The 21,611-nt window shown below is 45.8% G+C and overlaps 1 protein-coding gene across 4 annotated transcripts in view; it reads right to left on the reverse strand.

Moving 5' to 3' along the window:
• The window catches only part of plxna1b (plexin A1b), a 185,459-nt gene extending 164,193 nt beyond the window's left edge, over window positions 1-21,266 (reverse strand). For all 4 annotated transcript variants that reach the window (XM_084542773.1, XM_084542771.1, XM_084542772.1 and 1 more), the window contains exon 1: window positions 21,134-21,266. The gene's annotated coding sequence lies outside the window, so the exon portion shown is untranslated. The remainder of the gene's footprint in view (window positions 1-21,133) is intronic.
• Window positions 21,267-21,611: the final 345 nt, after the last annotated feature.

A 21,611-nucleotide genomic window follows, 5' to 3' on the forward strand; every position in this document is an offset into this window, starting at 1 on the left:
ACTCAACGCCACAGACCTGAAACTGTCCACGCGAACTTCTCCTTATACACTTGCCAACTTTCTGACAACAGAATTCACAAAGATAAGCCTGACACAAGACAAGATAAACAAAACTGGCATTCTTAGTCTCAGGTCAGAATATTAAAATCCTAGGAAGATAAGAAATACTCTACTGCCTGTGGCTTTAAACACTTTGAAGTGTTATTTGCCGCAGTCTGATTAAGTCGCCACTCTTCTTTTATTGCAGCCCAGTACCTCTCTCCCTTTGCCTCTCAGCCCACTCCTCGGCATTCACAGCTGGGCACCTCACCGTTGTGTACAAATATATCACACCAACACTGGCCATGCAAATGACCTGCCATGTTCCACGGTCCTCCAGGGACCAACTGCCACTCATAACTCCCCAATCCCCTGCTTATTTCAGCCACTCACTGCCACTTTCAAGGCAGATTGAAAATGTGGCAGGGGCATTATTTGACCGCCATTAGCATATGTTGTTTGGATATTTATGCAGGCTAGGTCTCTGGACTTCACAGTAAATTTGATGCTGGGATGTATGGCATGCTGGTAAAGATAGGTGAAAAACAGAATAGAGCAAAGGGATCAAGCATCATGGCAGTAATACTGAAGTGGCGTCTATGGATGAAAACAAAGACAGCATATTACTATCACTACAAAGTTTGAGAAAAATAATCAATGCCAATATTAACCGTGGAACCAATTTGAAGCAAAGTAAAATCTATATTAGTGCACTGCCATCAGTCAATATCTGCATTTTCTTTTCAGCAAAGCAACTAAGATCATGCTTTTCCCTCCAGTCCAATGTCTAAAAGGACTTATTACAAGCAACCTTTTGTTCTCTACCAAATTACTTTGCACAGGGCAAATCTGTTGCACAAAGTGCTGGAATTAAACCACAGCCTAATATGTCTTTGGTACAAGTGGGCCTTGACCTATTATTTGACAAACGCCGTTTGATAATGGGATTCGGTACTAAGCCGGTCTCCGTCACAGCACTGCAATCCACTTTCCTCTGCAGGTCGGCTGACCCCTCCCTTGATGTGCAGAAGGATGGCTTGTATGATCTGTTCTAGCTTGTTAAAACTCATGCGATTTCACAAGGGGGAAAGGTTAACACTCAACGACAAGAACCTGCCACCAGAGTGGTGCTCGCGACCTCCACCCGCAACGCCCGAGCAGAGAGAGAGACAGAGAGAGAGAGACGTATCCTCAGAAGGTCTCTGCTTCTCTCTCTTCGGTCCGTCTCAGGGAATATTTAAAGTCTCAACCTGCATGCCTCATTTGAATTTCAGCAACTGCTTTAAACTCACACACAAACAGTGGGTTTTCACTCGATTGCTCCTGAGAAAGAACATCTTCTGGGAGAAGTGAAGCATGAACCGTGAATTTGTGTGTTACAGAGGTGTCTTTCTGAATGCCCTGACCTTTCCAAAGAGGGAACGAAGTGAAGCCATTTCTCCTGGCTGTGTTTGTGTGAAGCGCGAGGCAGCAATTATTAAACCCTAATGAATAACTGGGACTAAACAAAGCACCGGCACACTCAGGCCATTTCTGTTCACTCAAAAGGCTACATTAGCATCTTAAATGCAAATGAAATCTTACTCGAAATGCAGACAACTTGCTCTTTGGTGGAGAAAAACATTATTCCTTTTCCCTGGCTGTAAACCCAAACAGTATGCAAACACAAGCCAAAATTAACCGTCTTCACGGAGGTAGTTGGTGCCACTGACAGAAATTCGAGATGAAAATAACTGGGATTTTGCTTTTGAGGACTGGTCAGTAGAGCAGATGCAGACAGTTTAAGGCTCAGTCCAGCAGTCTCTATTCTGATCTATCATCAGTCTGTCACTAAAGAGGGGATATAGTTCAGCCACATATGAGGCTTAACTGGCACACTAGAACACGATGCTTCTCTGTAAGCTGATTCACCAAGGAAGGAGGATGGATGAAGAAATGAGACTTGAAGTGAAAGAGATTGACAGATTATGTAGAGTGACCACAACTGCTTTGACGACCGCCGAAACCCTCTTAAAGCTGTTACCGTGTCACATAAGAGAATTCCTGGAAAGCCTCGACTGCAGCGGCGTGCTGCGAGCATTTATTTTACAACTCCCGGCAGAGCACACAACCAAATCTCTCACTTCACAATGGATTTGCAAGTCATCCATCAATGTATGGACTGCTGTGGTCGTACGCGGATGGATGGCGACGGCTGGCGATGCTTGAGGTGCTTCATCCGGCAAGCGTGACTCCGTGTGACCCAGATCCGGCCTTAGAGCAATAGGGGATGCAGTGCCGCTAATTTGGGTCACTGTGTTGCCGGGCTGTGCAGGGTTGTACAGTGCGAGCATTTCACTCGCATATGCGCCTAAAAATAGTTTGTGCGAGTAGAAAAAATAAAAAGGGAGCACCGGTGCGACTACGGATTTCAACCCTTTCATTCGCATTTTGCTCCTAAACTAAATCCATACTATGTGTATCAAAGTAGAGTAGCCCACAATTCTCGCGCATCTCTGTATAAAAAATGGACAAGCACTGTCCTACAACTTCTTTTTCACACCTGCAAAACACAGAACTCATGTGATGAGATGCGGTGACGTCGCCCTGCGGCGAGTTTATGAATGAAAACATCCGCGCCGCCCGGCCAGCACGGGCGATTCACCGCCCGCGGAAGTTAAAATTAGGAGAGATTGATCTGTGTGTGTGTGTGTGTGTGTGTGTGTGTACGTGTGTACGAGAGGAGGACTAGTTTCTCCTCGCCACTGCGGAGTCCGACGATGCGGCGCGAGTTGAGCGGAGCGATATCGGTGTGAAAGTCGTAGCCCGGACACTGGAACGTTGAAGGAAAATTAACTGACCGTGTACAATGAAGAAAATTGACTCATATTTCCTAAAAAAGCAAAGCGAAACCGCTGACAGAGCGGACATCGGTGAGAGAAATGTGGGAGAAGTGGAATCTGGGACTGACGATGTTGACTCCGTCGAGCCGGAGGAGATGCCAACAGTTAGCCTAGCTAGCACCGGTAGTGCTAGCAAGGTTTACAAATTTAAAGCCGACTGGATCAAGCTCTTCTCCTGGTTGGAATTTGAGGACAACCTCATGTTTTGTAAATACTGTAAAGGCCAAAAGCAGGCAGGAAATTCGGCATTTGTTTCTGGAAACCCCCATTTTAAAAAAGATAGTGTAACCAAACATAACTACTCCAAGCGGCACATCGCCTGCAGAGACAGTTACATGCTGAGACAAAACAAACCAGCCTTGACAGTGACCGCAGCTCTGGACAGGCAGGTGATGTTGTCCGAGGTGGAGATGAGGAGGCAGCTTAAAATCAAAATGAACATCGCCTACTTCATCGCCAAGGAGGAAGAGCCGTTTGTCAAGTTTGGGCCACTTATCACGCTGCACAAGAAGAACGGCGTTGATATCAACCCAACCTATGACAACCATGTCAGGTAATATTTTCCAATAATATTAATATAGTAGTAATAATAATAATATTTAAAATCATAGCTTTTTACTAAAACAAAGCAATGTTGTCATTCTGGCATGTGTATAGTACCATTATGATAAGTAATGTAACTGCATGTGATGTCAGTCATGTTATGTAACAGTATGTAGCTTATGCCAGGCTATGTATTTATTTCTTGGCCTCAGTTGCAGGGAGATAAGCAGTTGTTCTGCAACACTGTTTGTATCCAATAAAACTTAAAATTACAAACCATAAGTGTTTTACAACAGTGTTCTCATTCATACAGGTGTGCGGAAATGGTTGGACAAGTTGCCGATCTCTTGAAAGAGAACCTAGCTGCTAAGCTGAGAACAGCAAAGCACCTTGCAGTTCTCATTGATGGTGACACTGACATATCAAACACAGAGTGTGAGATTGTCTATGTGCGTCTGGTAGAGGGTGGGAAGCCAGTCACTCTCCTTGTTGGACAACAGACTTGAGGACTATGATCCAAGTCCTGCAGTGGACCGCTGGATGAACTCAGCCAAGCGTGCCAGGCGACTTGACTACAAAAAGATGTGGGACAGGGGTGTTCTCTGTGTTTAATTGAGGGTTACAGTAGGCCTTATGATGGCCCTGTGTTTATATGTATTAGTGCACATGTGTTACTGTGTACGTGATTTGAGTGTAAAATAATAAAATTGTGTTATTTATGAAATTTAGTAGTGCTCCTAAATTTTTTTCTGTGCTCCTAAATTTTTTCATTTAGGAGCACTTGTGCTCCTAGTGAAAAAGCTAAGCGTACAGCCCTGCTGTGGCATGTGATTCTCCTTGAACAGATATGAAAGTGTGTGGGTGGAAGGCGCACATGTGGAGCGAGTTAAACTTTATCCACTGTCTCTTTTCAAGCTGTGTGTGTTTCCTGTGCTGAGCTAAGCTAGTCTTCTCTCTCTGTCTCTTTATGTAGTATGGTCTTGATTAGCAGGCCAGCGGCTGCGGTGGCTGGCTGGCAAAGTTATTCCAGCTATGTGTTTGTAGAGGGGTGGGTCCTCTGGGAGAAATGTGTCAGCCTGATCCACAGCTTGGACGAGACCCTCACTGCCGCTTCATACTGTGAACATGACAGGACGCGACGAGTAGCAGGGAGAGGGAAGATGTATGAAGTTTAAACATGGAGCTGGAGGGAGTACGGTGTGTAGTACTATCTTTGTCTCCTGTGCTCGTTGTAGTACCGCCAAGTGTTCGAAACTCGCACAACTGTGCACACGCTTGGCTCTCCTGACGTGCATCAACAAGAACAACAGCGGAACAAGATTCTGAAACTGTGAAGCCAACAGTTACTTCAACCTTTCTCCCAGAACATCGGAAACAGGGGAAACCCTATAGATTTCCCAGGCAGTCTTGGAATCTCCGCAGGCTCTCAAAGCACATCTACTCTGCTGCACTTAATCTATGTGGTATTCAAGAAGCGGCATGAAGAAAGCATTTTAGTTGTCCTCTGTGACGGCAGCTTTAAAGCAGCAGCTCTCTTGAGCACAAACACGAGACAAATGGTTAGTTTAGGTTAAGAGACTTAAGAGACTGAGCAGAGTATGATGCACAAACCACACTGTCTGCAGAGCAAACACTGCACCCTAATCTTCTCTTAGCTTTTCCTGTTCCACCTGTAATATCACAGAGAAGGCATGCACACACACTCACACTGCAAAGCTGCAGACGGTGCACAGGGTACACACGTACTGAAACCCACCACACACGCGCACAGACATGGGGCTGGGGCTTCACCACAGTGGCGCCGGGGCAGGGCAGGCGGCAGCAGCAGCTACTAATTAAGAGTGGTTGGCTGAGCAGCTATAGCTAGGGCTGGAGCTGGAGGGCTGAGGAGAATAGGGCGACAGGTCTGACACTGTGCCTGTGTGAGTCAGTGTGTGCATGTGTGTTACTAGCGGCCCTGGGGCTGTGGGGTAGGGCCCCAGTTCAACTCTTGCTGACTCAGATTCAACACTGCTTGTCTGGCTGCAAAACTGCTGGTATAGCTTGGAGGGAGGAAGAGCAATTTGCCATTTCCCTGTCTCTGTTCCACCACTCCTACCACTCAAAGTCTTTGAGAATCTCTCAGTTTCACTTCCACTTTTCACTCCTCTCCTCTTTTCTTTTTTTTTTTTGCACAACTCAGTATGATTCAATAAGCTTTATTGGCAGTGAAAGGGTTTGCAGAGAGTACAGTTGAATCAAAACAGGAAATACATTTGCTAGAAATGGGGAGCAACTATTGTTCCTGTATTTCCTAGACAATGAAATCATTTTCCTGTCTCGCTCAACGTTTTTTTTTTTTTTTTGCTCGTGCTTTTGAAAACTAGATATTCTTGTTCTGCTGCTGCAACTGTAGTGAATCAGACTTGTTTGGCTACTTTGGGAATCAACAGTTCCACTGACTCGGTACACTGTGCAGTGAAATGTAAACATAAACAAGAAAGGAGACGACCCGGCGACTCATCACGACCTGAGACATTATTTTGTCTGAAGAATCTCTTTCTGGAATGCCTCAAATGAAAGATTTCATTTTATCATCATTATCTGCCATTTCCAGCCAAACTTGTCATAACTGTCGATATTAGTATTGCTTGTGCCAAGGCTGTTTATTACACTGGAATAACAGGTGACCATATTAGCATACATTATAAAAAGACCTTGTGACAGTATAAGAGGCTTGGCCTAGGTCTTTGGTTATTTAGCGTGGCAGCTAATCCTATTGTTGTCTCGGGAGCATAAGTAGTGAGCTTGATGTAAAATCCTTCCATTTGTCTCTTTGTGTCTCATTCACAGTCAACGAAATAAATAAACCTAAAATAACAGTCCTTTACGTTTAAGTGTAGGCCAGCTTTGAAGGTTGAGTGTCCCTCTCACGCATTAACATGTAAAAGGGCTGTAGAATTAAGTGCATACATCACGTCAAGTAAGCTGAGCATGACTGAGATTTAGCCAAGGCTACTGACTGGACTGACTTCTTTCAGTTAATGCTGCCAATCCGCTGCATTCACAGCGTTTCTGAACTGCCAGGAATGGAAAGTGACACAGTTGACATTTGGATTCTTCCTACCGGTTGGAAGGATAACGATGTGAAATCGGCAAGTTGCCATTTTATACAACAGGCCCTGCACCGCAACTAACTCGACCTTCTTTCTCAGGACTGCAGTTTACTGTGGTGTTGTATACACAGACACAAACACAGACACACACTTGGCGATTTGTGTTTGCAGTCTAAACAGAGTGTTACTGGAGAGTGTGTCAGTTTGTTGTTTGTCTGTTGCTCTCTCAGTGCTCCTTGGTGTTTACCTCTGCAGAACAATGGACTGAGCTGGGAAAACCTGAACACGGAAGGTCTTGCCCTGTGTGCGTGTGTGCGTCTATACTTCCAAATAAGTACTGTAATTTTAATTACATTTCCATGCTTCCTCAAAACAGGCTCCGTGATACACAGAGCCGTGTGAACAGCTTGTTTCAACTTGCATCTCCTCACATTCTCCAGCCACAATTCGATTACAACTTCTCCAAACAAACAGAAGAGCACGCACCGTAACACATGAATGCACTGATAAAGTCTTGAGCCATCATTTTATTTTTTTGCTAAAAAATACAACCTTATATGTTGCGTGACTTTCATTTATCCAAATTATTGATGGAAGCATCTTCCCTGAAAGCAGCAAAATATTATTACTTGCCCCGGCCAAGTATTTGCTGAGAAACACTGTGCAACATACAAGCAAACAGAAAGAGTCCAAACAAATTGTAGAGAGGTCAAAAGACAATTACGTGAACCTACGGGCTATTAATCCAGACAGTCTTTTGTGGAAGCCTCTGCGTGTATGTGTGTGAGATCTGGGCCTCTAGCCAGGCAACAGTCGGGCTAAATGTCTCATGTGGTCTTACCACTGAGGCCAACACTGATATGGTTACTGTAACAAGTGGATTGGACCCTAACTGAACAACAAATAAAAACCCAAGGCTAGAATTAGTTTAGTGAGACTTCCTCATTACTTCCTGAATAATTTTTTTCTGTGCACAAGTAATCCCAGTGAGCCCCTATGTGTCCATGCAGATCTCACATAGGCTGCTTGTTTCAAAAAAGATCAAACTGATGTAATAATCATGAATGACTGCACACAGAACTCACTGTTTTTTTATGAGACCGTATTGAATAAGTGTGGTATAAAGCGCAGCATGTCATTATGAGTAAATGCTGTGTAGTTTTTCATTATGAAAGCTCAACACTTAGACAGAGAGAGAGAACAGAGAGGCCTACGCTGTGCCCATCCTCGCTTTGGCCCGGTGCCAGGCCTGCTCCGGCAGAAGAACAGAGAGAAAAGGGAGGCTGTGGTGAGCGTGTGTGTGGACGTGTGCGCGAGGGGGCAAACATTCCCCTGGCAGGATCCCCGGGACCCGGCGGAGGGCAGGGTTCAGCCGCTGAAGGAGAGGCTGCGTGCCCGGCAGTCAATTAGCGGTTCGCATTTACACAACAAATGGAGCTCCCACGGTTTCTCGAGCCCCTCACGCGCATACACACACCGCTCATGAGTGTATCCACTCAGCGCCCATCAGCACACGCCGACGCAAGGTCATAGAGAGAGGGAGGGAGAGAGAGTAAGAGAGAGAGAGAGAGCAAGAGGCCAGCTATCTGCTGGAGTGGTACTCCACAAATACTAACTTGCTGGCTGTACCAGAAGCACAAGCAGGGACACGGCGAGCACAAAGTAAAAAAATCTCTACAGCTAAAGATTTTCTTTGACTATCGTGGATTCAACAAAGTCGATAAAACAAAATGAAGATCTAAATTGTGACTGAAGAAGGAACCAACAATTCCGATGATTTATCACTGGTGTCGACTGTTAGGCAGCTTTGCAAATGATTTCAGCTTCACTATGAATTCTAAATATCTCTGAATTTCAAATAGTTTGGGCTCTAGAAAACCGTCTAACTTTGAACAATTGGATTCACATCTGAACAAGCACCGTTGCGTTATCTTTAATCATTGGTCCACAAGCCACTTTAACCTCCAATGATACTTTGGGTGAAGAAAAAGTCAAATCAACATCTCCCTGTGCTCAACCTTAGCTCTCCTAGACTGGCACCGTCTCTGGCTTTGACACAACAGGCTGTCCTCGCCTAGGTAAAAAGGCCAGGCTCCTTTTGAAGCGTTGCAGAATTAAGTGTAAATGGTTTGAAAACTATCACAGCACACCACAGGCAACACCAAATGAATCCAAAACTAAAATGTACTTAGCGGGTTGTTAATTTAACTAGGCTGGAAGCAGACAAACATCAGCACAGTTTGATGATTCACATTGTAAAGCTGGTGTGAGGCTATTGTCCAGAAGAAACAAGGAAACAGGAACAAAGAAAAGGAACAGGCAGGGGAAAAAAAAAAAAAAAAAAAAAAAAACAGGGCAGGAGTGAGTGACAGACATCCCTTTGATACATTTAGCTTCACCCAGAAGCCTTGCGGAAAATTGCCATGTCAGGGTGACGTGTGAACAGAAGCTAAAGTCAATATGGTTGACTCAATAAAGTTGATCAGGCAATACCCCTGTCAGGACCAGGTGAAATTCCCTTCAATCTTTCTGTACAATTCCAGTGTGAAGAAAAAAAAAAACTCCACACGATTCTCTGAGCGGGTGAACAAGAGGTGACACAACACTTCCACGCAGGATGTCCACTGCGAGAATGTAATGCAAGGAGCATCTTAACAGCAGTCAGTCACCTCCTGTTGTTGATCTTGAAGGCTTAGCAAGGAAAATAGAAGAAAGAAAGAAATGTTGAAAATAAATGCTTTCAGGCTCTCTAAATTGAATTCTTGCCTAATGGCCCTGAAGCTCCAGAATGAGTCAGTCGTTTCAGGATTAAAAAGGTGAACGTAGATTAAAATACCAACTGCACAATGACGTCAATAAAGTCATTCCTAGCGCCTTACTGTAGCAGATACTGCATGACCGTATGAGCTCTCTGCCATGAAGTTCCTTCTTCTAGATACATCCAAAGAAACAGAACTTGTTGGATTAACTTTTGATTAAATGACCATATAAAAAATCTAATCTTTAACTGGTCGGCACTGTCAGACTTGTTAGACAGTGCAGACCTATCCTTAAAGTCATACATTTGACTTTAAGGTTAAACCTGTTAAAAGAAGTGAATAACACACTCTTGTAAGATCCAGTTCAATTTTAAAGACCTACTAAGTGTGTGATGACATGGTTAAGGTATTTGACATGTATGATTAGAATAAACAGCAGAACATGGATTCACCATGCATATATTACCCTTATGATGAATTTGATACCCGGGGCCTACGACCTGAGGCTGTACGTGTGTTAAAGAGGCTTAAGACAGGATACAATCACTGCTTCTATCTGTCTTTACTTCCCCTGCTCCTCCCCACCATCTGTCATTCTCAGTCATTGACATTCAGGTGGGAAGCGTCTTGTCTGCGGACTGCACGTCTGCAGTTACAGTGGAATTGGCCTGCTGCAGTTAATGGGGGAAAGATGTGGATCTCCGCTGCCGTTTGGTGCGTACATGCATCTCATCCCAAGCAGGTCGGCTTGCCAACATGCGCGTCTCTGCATTGTCTCTGCCCACCGCCTTCATTATACGCTAATCTACCTGCCTATAAATCAGTTTACCAGACACAATTATTGGTGAAATGAAATCAGAGGTAAGTGGATGAGAGTTGACCTGCACCGTACAGCAGTCCAACCCCAACCCCTTCTTTCTCTCCGCTCTCTCTTTCTCGCTGCCGCCCTCCCTTTCGCTCTCCCTCCAGCTGTGCTCTGAATAGGCCTTTAAATCACTCGGCCCGGGCCCTTTGATTGGTTGACCTCTCTGCATGATTAAACAGCCATTTTCATCACGTCCTCCATAGGAGAGTGACAGAAAGAGAGAGGGGCAGAGTCAGAAACACAGATAAGGGAAGTGAGCGAGCGCAACCAAATGGGATCTCTCCACGCTGATGATGACAGACGTGCGGAGCAGGAGGAGGAGAGACTGAAACGCGCCAGAGTGCAGGCTGGTGTGAATAGCACCTGAAAGTACAACGCACAGCTCCAGTGAACATAGCTGGAATACTTCAACGCTGAGCACAAATGTCAAGGGCAGTATCAAGGCAGGCGTGATGGGATGGAGTCGACGATAACACCAAAAGTTTCTACGTTTGCCACAACCACCTTGAAAATGACGAAAACCTTTTTACACAAATCATCCGTCAGCCGACCTCTGACGTCTATCCTAATTTATTACAGTTTGACCCAGTTATCGGATTCCGGACCAGACTGAGCTGATTGATTGGTTAAACATGTAGTTGGGTGTCGCTGGTTGTTGCAGCTATTCCCTGTCAAATTATGTGGGATTCTGGAAATGTAGAAACATTTTAATGCGAGTCAGTTTTATTCAGTAAGTGCTTCACAGTATTCAATAAATTTGGTTTATTGTCCAGTTCCGCGGCAAGCGGCATTATTTAGCACTGAATTACAAATTACAGTTTGGGATTTAGAGATTACGTTATTATATTGCGCAGCTTGCCATGCAGAGAGCACAATGAGTCATTTTGCTGTATTATGTCGTCCTGGAAACATGCAGGCAGTTAGTATTTTGCTTGAGAGCACTTCAGCAGAGATGTGACGTACCGTAATGTTAGGTAGCCAAAAAGATATCACAGGGTCAACGTCGCCCTTGTTTTAACATCAATTCGCTGAAATAACTGTTCTTAAGAGTGGGAGGGTCTAATTTCCGCCTCTTCCCTGAAATCAAACCTCTTGTCCGATAAAGTCGCCACCCCCTCATAACATCTGTTTGGTCTCCAAATAAAAAAAGCCGTAAAGCCAGTGTGGCAGGGTGGTGCAAGCAAGAGCAGCTGTTCCAATGCCGAGTTCAGACCTTAATTAAAGTTTGAATCCGCTTCTCTCCGTTTTTTTGTCATCCTTCTTTCCCCGCTCTCGCTCTCCTTCCTTGCCCTGCCTTGCATACGAGAACTCTCTGCAACAACACTATTTATTATTCTTCGGTGCGAGCTGTCTCGTTGCTGTTCTGAGTTCGCTAGCGCTGCCAAGTTCCCTCCCTCACTCCTCTGCTGTCTTATTCTTTTCCCTCAGCTGTTTCTGGCCGAGGTGCAGGCTCTGGCATCGTTTTGTTCAGATTCCTCCTATCCCGCCCTTTCACAAATCCAAACACACAAGGCTTTTATGTTGATGCAGCTACAAGCAGACTGGGAGATGGGCTACTTTTGAAAATGTGTCTGTGCCGTGGCCAAGTCTGACTGCAGCAGTGATTGCCGAGGGCAGGATGAGGTGTGCCTCTTGAACGATCTAAAAACAGCTTGTGCCGTGTTTCTGTGAACAGCCCATGCCGTGAAGCCACTCGAACATGTCTTCATGAGAAAGAAAAGTTACCGTACTCTAAAATACATATTTCAACCTTATGATATCTTAGTTCTGAAAAATGCAAACTTCGTGACCTGTTTGTGTGTCCTAAAAATAATCACTGGTTTTGTATATGGTTTTTTAGCGCCGGTCAACATGTGGTGCTGCCTGACCTGCCAGTTGGACAAATACCATCAGTCATGTGTCAGAGGGCAGGCACAGCGAGTCGGCTGGTGCACCAGAGGCCATGTCACGCTGATCTCAAGAGCCAAATGAGGTCACCCTTGTGTAACAATGAAGAGCAGAGCTGATCAACCAGAGCAGCCGCATTCCAACACATGCAATGGAAACCAGGGAAATCGTGGATCTCAGTGAGGCAGGGTGGGAGGACAGGGCACTTGGAGAGAAAGGAATGAACTCCTCCCAGCTCACATGCATCAGCACACCAGTCACAAGTCACACACCCCATTTGATTTGGAACAGTCCAACCCATCAAGAGCTGAATGGCATCGCATTCCTTCGCGTTTGCTGGCTGCTGCTTCGTCACATGCTCCTTATCCACCTCAGAGAAGCGGCCAGCTGAGAAAACAGACCCGCCGAGGCAAAGACGCGCCTCGCTACCCGACCTCGGGAGTAGGCATGCTACTGACCTATGTGACAGCTCCTGGTAGGGGAAGAAGAGGCCAGGGTCAGAGGTCACCAAGCACAACTGCAGCCATCATGAGACAGCAATGTGTAGCTCACACTCACGGCCACCTAAAGGCCCCTCCCCTGTGGCGAAGTGGCAGCTCAAGGATTCACCCCAGGCTGGGCAAAAAGCAGCAAAAGAGCCCTGGCAATAAAACCTGCATGGCCCCACTCCACCTTTAAAGTAGGGATCAGTCTAACCTTTGACCTCCTCTATCCCAGCCCTCCTTCCAGTTCGGGTGCCCCCTCCTCCTTCTCTTCCTCTATTTCTGGCTTCAACCTACACCCCACCCCCTCCCTGGTGGTCCGCCATTGTCTGGCTTGGAGCTCTTATTCCCAGAGTCCGCCCGCTCTGCTTGCCTTTTCTCTGCAGGGGGTCGAGGAGGGAGAGACGACTAAAAAGTACGCTTTGCGCTGTTGCTGCGCGGAGGTAAACCAGGTCTGCTGAAAGAATTAGCCTGAGCCGTCCCCAATGTTCTGCACAACATGCAGTCGAGTGGTTTTCCCCTTAGCAAGCTATGTAAGGGAGGGAAGGGAGGGAAACAGGGTTTTATAGTCCTTGAGCACATGTTTCCAGAGAGGGAGTAGGAGAAAAACAGAATCTTTCTGGAACATCCCAAACGCTTTGTCTAAATGTATTAAATGTTACGGAGCTGGTCCAAACTGATCGAGCTGCAAGAAGGGTGTGGGCCCAAAGTGAAGCAATGATATTTAGGAGAAAAGCCAGAGTTGAGATAGGACATTATGCACGGAAAATATCAGTGCTAATGGTACTTGCATTACGTTGCTGCAGGTGAGGGTAACTGTATGCCCTGTGAATAGAGAAAGGACCCTTGTACATGTGTCTGTGGTAGACATACTATGCGGTGGCACAATGCCAACACACAATAGAGACCAGACTCAGCGGGCAACTCATCACTTCTCCCTCTTTAACCCTTTGAGAAGAGTACAAAAGAGAGCTGACAAAGAGGCTGTGGAAAGAAAAAAGGGGTTGGAGAGGAAGGAGGTGTAGATAGTCTTTGCTGCTTCAGCGCCGTTTCAACAGGAGCTTCAGGCTACATTTTATATTTGACAACGTGAATTTTGGCTTTCACCAACACCACTGGGCAAGGGATGCCAGAATCGAAACAATGTCCCATACGAGGCAAGGGCATAAGACTGTGTTTAGGCCCCGTTCCTACAACAAACACAGCCACTTACTGTAACAGGCGGGCACTATTATTTATGTTCCACTTCTCTTCAAAAGAACATTTTTTGTGGTTCGCTTGGACGTATATTACAAACAGAAATCATTTTTCACCAGGTTTCAAATTAACTAACACAGCTTTTAGGCAGAGCTTAGAACACTTTAAAGCTGGCCTCAAAACCTGTCAGGTCCCACTTAGCCCTCTTATAGAAAACTGGCTACTGAGAGTTAAACATGGGGAGGTGAGAAGCTGGGAAGTGCTCCAAAGTGATTTAAGGCTAAAGCTACTCAAAATCTACCCTCCTTTTTTCCAGCTGAAGTGGGATTGCATAGCGGATTTAAAAAGGCTAACTGTCCATTCTGTTATTCTGAAAGAGCAAAATGTTATTTTTTCTCGTTTATTGACCGGTTTTCTGTGAAGTGTCTGCCCACATAAGACCTCACTGTGCACACACAAATGCACGCGCGTGCACACACACACCAAAGTAGCCAGAAGCACCAGCCGACATCTGACGAGTGCCAAGCACTCAGGGGAAAAAATGAGTGGTAAACAAAATGAATAAATGAGCACTTATCTCCATCTGGTAAACACACACGCAGGTGCAGAATATCCTAGTGTATGGCTTCTGAGCCATGAAGCTCGTGTCAATGTGTGTGTCACACAAACAGCAGTCAAAACGCAACTAAGAGAGGGTGTGATCTTACCCGTGTCCTGCACATATATGCACACACTTTCTCAATGCCTACAAGTGCCCCGGGGACAACACCGCAAAATTGCTGACCTCTCCAGAATGAGTTGCCCTTCCTTCCGCTAACATGGAGGTTACTGCTGGCGAGTCCACAACACAGCCACAGTAAAGGGGCCAGACAGGCACCTAGCTGATTTATAGGCTAGCCCACAGCCATGCTTTCCCTGGGCAAGTGGCTCTCTTCAAAAGCCTGCCTTCTATTAGTCTTATTTACAGGGTTGGGGAGTACGGACCGTCTGAATTATTTAAGATTCCCCTTCGTAAACACAAGCGAAACCAGGAGGGTGTGTGTACGCAAGAAGGAGAGGGCAAAGGACGCAGGACAGGAATGAAGACGTGGGAGATACTGCGACTGAGAGGGATGAAAAAGAAGTGAGCAATAATGAGTTGCTGCACCATTAACATTGATCACAACAATAAACGGCTATGTGCCTGTGTAAAATCCAACTCATCCACCAGAGTGAAGCGAGAATCCACACTCGCACACGCACACGCACGGTCAGATAGCATCCTGCACACACCGCGCGCACGTCGAAAAACGCACGCCGAGGACGCACCGCTTATCTCAATGCAAATACATGCAGAGGCACACACCCACAGCGCGCAGCCTCCTCTCTCACACAGTGGTTCTCATTAACAAGCCAAACATGCCTGAAGAGGCAGACAGACTCTAGTGAGCACAGTAAACAACCACTAGGCTCCCTCATCTAAACTGAGACTATCTCAGCATCAGCAACACACACTTTCTGCCAGCAGTACTGACAGCCTGGTCCAGATACAATCCGACCAAACATTTGATTTTCAACCGGTAACCAGAAATTACTTATTCCCAGATAGACTTTGGAAGACATTGGGTATGTGGGAACATTCCTATATCGGGTCTATCATAAGAAAAAGTGAAATAACTATCATACTGAGGCATTTACACTTGTTAGTGATTGGTGCCGTAGACGTACAGTACAGAAGGTTACTCGTGTTCAGTTCTTACCAGCTTTCATTGAATCAAAGAGACTTTTTAAAGAGCGCAATCAGTTTAAGATTTTATGGTTTTATGCCCACACACAAAGGTTGTTTGGATTGTCGCAATATTGACTTAATAAATGATGTCATGCACACTACCACAAATGAACCGGAGCATGCACCAAGTTCAAAGTATTTAGATTTTTTAAATTAAAAGGGCAATACTGAACTGTACCTAGTATATTATTGAACTGTGTGTGGTGAATTGAATATTACTGTTTCACCACCATTCAGTTTTACTGTTAGTGAGCAATAACAGTAAATGATTATAAGTGTGGTTTTGAAGACTCCCTCTACAGGAACTAATTGTACAGGAATAACTTCGATCACCCCACACCTTAAATGCAGTCTATCCTTTCAGCTATACATCTGAGTGATAAAGTTCAAGCACAATACAGAGGACAAGTGTCTTATGTTTCAGGAAGGAATCATGACTTCCTGATCGATAAAAGGCCCAGACTCTTCTTCACAAGAGGAAACGCGGCAAGAGGAGACTTTTTTTTTTGTGTCCGCACAAATCAGGGGCCAAGGCTGCCTGTCTGAGTCAGTGTCTGAGGGGAGATGGACAGAATGCTGACAAGAGCATTAGCATGCCAGGGAGGAAACCTCATATGCTGAGGTTGTGCCCACTAGCAGCGGGGGCGGTGGGATTTTCTACACAAGGCCACTGGGTCAGAAGTAGAACCGAGGTCAATGCGGCATCTTTGGACCTTCAAGCTTCAGGATGACTGTAACTCAATCCATGCTGGGGCTGAGGCTCTAATACAACCAATAAACCCACTTCATAAATTAAATAAGAGATTGCCAATTTGACTTTATCCGAAAATAAATTCAACGCAGCGCTCTCCTTAAGAAACTAAGTGCCTGCACAACGGTGAACAAGAACATTTGTCGGTGCCCTACTTAAGTCAGTCTTGTCAGTCCGCTTTGCATTTCAACCGAACCAATCAACAACCCTTTGAACAAAAGGGGGGCATGTAAATTCTGTTCCCCAACAGGCGGCACAGACTACAGTGGAGCTTATTTTCAATTTGCAGCCAGATTAGCGGGCATGTTTTGATACTGTCAGAGCGGCAGAGATTCTTCTGTTCCAAGTCTTCTTGAGTGAGTGGCCTTTTTAGTGCCTGCTTCAAAAAGCATCCCCCGTATCCGAGCAGCTGTCACTTTCAGCATGCACTGTGGAGGACAGGAGCGGGGGAGGGGTCCTTTGAAGGAACGGTTAAAAGTAGGCGATAAAAATAAACTGGGAGAGAGGAGAAAAATTAATTATACATAACAGACAGTTCACTTGGATGAACACGACAGAGACACTAAGGCTTGCTTTGCTCAAAGAAAGAAGAAGGCCGTTTTCTGGCTGCGGGCATTTCTGCTCTGCCACCTCAGTGGTCATATTTATTTGGCTACATTTTAAAGCGGGGGATGCAACAAGGAATCTTTTCGTAAATGAAGGTCAAGGCATCAAACAATACAGTCCGAGCTTTCATTTCCAATTCTCCACGCCGGATCCGGCTTCGTGCACCCTCTCTAATTCAGGCAGCTTCCAGGGACCAAAATAAAGCTGTCAGCCGTGAGTGCACCCTTCATTTTTAAAAATGAGATGAAGCTTGCAGATAGCTCAGTCTACCTTTAAATTTGCCTCTGATTGGCACTGATGAGGGTTTATGCTGCTGGCTCACCTGCAAACTCACCTCTTGATATGATTCGCAATGCACCAGCACTTTGCGGTTCAACACCGCCCACTGACTCTCAATCCCAGCTTCTTATTTGGGCCAAATGGAGGTCATTCCCATTTGAGCAGTCAGTCAAGACAGGCCCGCCAGGTATTGGCGAGTGAGTTTATTTCATATTAAGGCTTGTCGGCTGGATAGGTGTTAGCACCACGAGGGCTGTGTGTGTGTGTGTGTGTGTGTGTGTGTGTGTGTGTGTGTGTGTGTGTGTGTGTATATATAACGGGGCCTGCAGATAGAGCCCTGCTGCTGGTCCCTCTTTAGTCCGTTTTAATATTGCTGCTGCTGCTATGTGGCTCCTCGCCTCAGGGCGCCACGCAAACCCCAGAGAGACCAAGTGAAACACGCAGAGAGAGACGGGAGGGGGGGGCGAGGCTCAGAAAGAGACAGAGAGGTGACACCGTGGAGACGCAGGGATGGCAAGGAGGACGGGAAAAATCAAAACAGGGAAAGAGAAGGGAAAGACTAGACGAGCACAACACTTAAAGCAGAGTGCCGGCAACGCACCACTCTTTAGCGAGACTGACACAAATGAAAACTTATGTAATAAAAACACGCCATCTCCACCGGCTATGATATGAAAACAGATATTGCATTACAGCACCGCTGAGCCAAGAAAGCCCTCAATCACACAGCATATGCGACGTCCTCTGACATAACTGCTGTATCTGTTTGCCTCTTTCCTCTTCAGCCGTAGTAAATGGTTCTTCACTGAGAACTGAGCCAAGAACCGGCAATGGAGAAGCGCTGTGGGGACTAGTCAACCCAGCAGAAACATGCAGGAGATAAAATGGTCATGCTGGTCATAAAATAGAGATTTTAAGATGGACAGGGAGTCTGGACAGACAAAAAAAAAATTTTAAAAAGAGAGACAGGATTAAAATGGAAGAGTCTTGGAGGAGGATGAGAGGGATGTAAGGAGAACCGCCATGCAAATAGAGGAGAATGGAGCAGTGCTTCGAAAAACAAGGGGAAGAAAAAAGTGGACAGACAGGTGACGTGGAAGGAGAGAAGGAGATCCAGGCTTCTGATAGGAAGAGAGAAAGGCAGAATGAGGAAGGAAAAGCGGGAACAAAAAGCCTGAGTGGCAGCGTTGAGTCTGGAGGCAGGAAGAATGAAAGCGCGAGAAGAAGAATTGCCTAAAGCTGAGGTTGTCACACTGGTTTAAAAAGTCAGACAGTGAATGGACACTAGAAAGAGAGTTGGATTTTGCAGTATACACACAGAGAAACCGCAGAGAGGGAGAGTGTGAACAAAGTCCATACATATCGGCCTGCCGCATGAAAGCCATGAATCACAGTCCAGCATACCCTGAAGAATACAGCTATGCACTGAAAGTCTTTTCACATATATAAACAATTTCAGTGGACCAGTGAAGTCGTTTTTAACTCCAACTGAGAGAGTCCCATGTGAGCCAGCTGGAATTTAAATAAATCCCCTACTTTAGTTCCCTTCTCTGAAATCCTTCATCAATATATGCTCTAAAACAAAACTATACAAGGCCAATCGTTGGCATGCCACGGTGTGATTCAGTTCTCACTTCAGCTCGGCCGTCCTGCTTTGTCATCCATCTCCAATCTAATTAGACTTTAAATATGCCACTCGCTGAAAGGTCCAGAGGAATTCGACGTGGGGAGAGCCGCACAAAGGCAGGACCGGAGGGGTGCAAAGAGCACATGTCAGCTCAAATTCCAAAGTTCGGACATCACAGGTTTACCCTTCACGGCGGCAGGCAAGAGCGGACAGGGGCAGACTTTGAAAATTCATGACATGGCCGGCCTATTGTGGGCCAGATCTGTATCATAATTGGGGAAGATTGAGGCAAATTGCTCGTCATTTTCTGACTGGGCTGCCAGCTTTCATGCAAAATGCCATCCAAGGTCAGATTTTTGCAAAACAAAACGATCTTCTGAGGACCTCAGCTGCATGGTGGGAACTTTTCTTCTTTTTTTTTTTTTTTTCTCCACACCGAGAAGGGACAATCCTCTGGGTGTCTGGCAGATTGCTTTGCTGGATGAATATGAAAATAGCGCAGTCGTTTGGGCACGCCTAAACACGCACAATATGAAGCCATTATCATATCAAGAGTTGTTTCACATCTGCAATCTAAACACAGAAAAAGAGGAGCTGTGTCTGGTTACATTAGCGCCACTCCTTACTGTCAGCCACATAAATAATGTTTTGATTAAACACTCGTAGGTTCGCTCGTGTGCCCGTGTGGTTGCCGAGATGTCACTCTGCCTGTGGTTGAACGATTTTAAGCCGTGTCTGGGCACCACCTCCTAAACAAACACTCATGTCACGGTTCAAACCCCCCGCATCATTTACATGTGAATGGTGGTCACCGCATTGAACTGTCAATAAGGAGCTGTAGCCTGACTGAAATCAGCCAAAACTGGGTCATGTCACTCATGATGAAGGGTTATCAGGTTAGTCACGTATGGAGGGCATGCATCAGGTTCTGGTGGTGGTGCTACAAAAAAATCAAAAACCCGCCAATCACTGCTCATGTGTCCACTGTAAAGCAGATACACTGTGCATGAATATTTAAGGAACATTGCAGTGTTTTTTTTTTGGGAGACAGGCTCTAGTCTGGCTCCTTCCTTTTTCTGCAGAAAAAAAAAGAAAAGCCTGATCTAATATGATTCATGAACACACATTTAAAATTGGCTCTAAATGAATTCACATGCGGGGTCGGGGTGGGTAGACTAATTTGGTTAACCGAGATTTGATTGGGGGGGATACAAGTGAGGAGAATCCGATAGAGCAATGAGAGCAATTTTCAATAGCTGACAAACCGATGCGCACTCAACACACCCACAGACAGCCCTCGCCACTCCATCCCTGCTCAAAAGAGAGAAAGAAAGGAGGGGGGGGGGATTCAATTGCTGTCGAATAACAAAGCTCGCAAATTGCCTCCCGTTCGTTAGCAGATTAACGCTCTTTTCACACTATTTCTAATCTTATTTCAAAAGCTAATAGAGGAATCGATTTTTATTTTCTTTAAAGAAAGCGTGCCCCTCTGGAGAAACCTGCTCCTCCCTTAGGTCCGATTAATTAAACACATTCAAAGCGGATGAAAATAAATAAAAAGAGAGCAAATGTTGAATGTGGAGCCACGCAGCCTTCTCCTCCACCTCCTCCTCCTGTCTCCCCGGACTATTTATCCAGGCGACAGAGAGTGTCAGCTTCTTGAATACCTGTAATTATGTATGGTGGTGGTGGTGGTGGCATTCCTCCTCTGAGGCCATGCAACATCCACCCCCGAGACACATAGAACGCTCATGTTTCCAAACACGCATCCAAAATGTTTGTGTTTTACGCACCAGACTAGAAAAGTGTCTATTTAAAAAGAAAAAAAACTGAAAAAAAACTACAAACTCACCTCACGCTGCACCAAACCCCAGCTAAGAAACTGCTCATTTTCCTCAGCTCGGAGCGCCAGGTGGTTAGCGGGGAAGTGATTGAAAGAAGAAATGTTCAAATTAGCCAAAGCGCAATCCAAAATATCCGCAGCTTAGCTTAGTTCGGCGGCATTTGAACCGACTGGTGGCCACATTCAACACACACACACACACAGCGCTCACTGAAACGCCAGCCTACACCTCCACGCACACCTCAACACGAGTGGACATTTAGCGAGACACTGCCGTGTCCTCTTCACGCCACGGCCGGCTCCGATCGCGGAGCCCGGAGCGGTTCAAACTAACCAGACGCCGAAAAGCGAAGGAGAAGCTAAGAAGGAGGGGGGGACACACAGCGGCTGAAACTCACAACACGGAGCAGTAGGCTACTACAGAGAGAGGGGAAAATGTCAGTATCTCCACCAAAAACCTGCTCCTTCCACACGGAGGGAACCCCGCGCAAGAGTTCAGTCGGTACTTACAGGTTCAAGTGATCCTTAGGTTAGATATCCTCGCCATGGTGTTTTTTTTTTTTTTAAATTCCAAAACTTGGGGACATTTTCCACGCTGGTCACGGAGTGGCGGTGCTCTCTCTCCGGCGGCTCCCTGCGTGTGAATGGAGAAGAGAGGAATGCAGCTTCGGCTCCGGGAGCGGGGAGGGAGGGGGGGGGGGAGGGAGGCGCTCTGCTGCTGCAGTACCACTCTCTACCCATAGAGGGCTTCCACAGCCTTAGAATGTACACACCGAGCAGACATGTACATTAGAATAAAGGCTCAGCTCACACTAGAAAACTGCTCTACTTATCTAATTACTTAAATTATTTTATTTATTCTGAGTAGTATTTTAGTCATGTTGTATTAGATAGATAGATAGATAGAGAAGGTTTTATATCTGTAATACCTTCTTCTGTACCTGCTTATTCCTCTTAAGGGTCACAAGCCTATCCCAGCTGTCATCGG

Source organism: Chelon labrosus (assembly GCF_963514085.1).
Source record: "Chelon labrosus genome assembly, chromosome: 4".
NCBI lineage: Eukaryota > Metazoa > Chordata > Actinopteri > Mugiliformes > Mugilidae > Chelon > Chelon labrosus.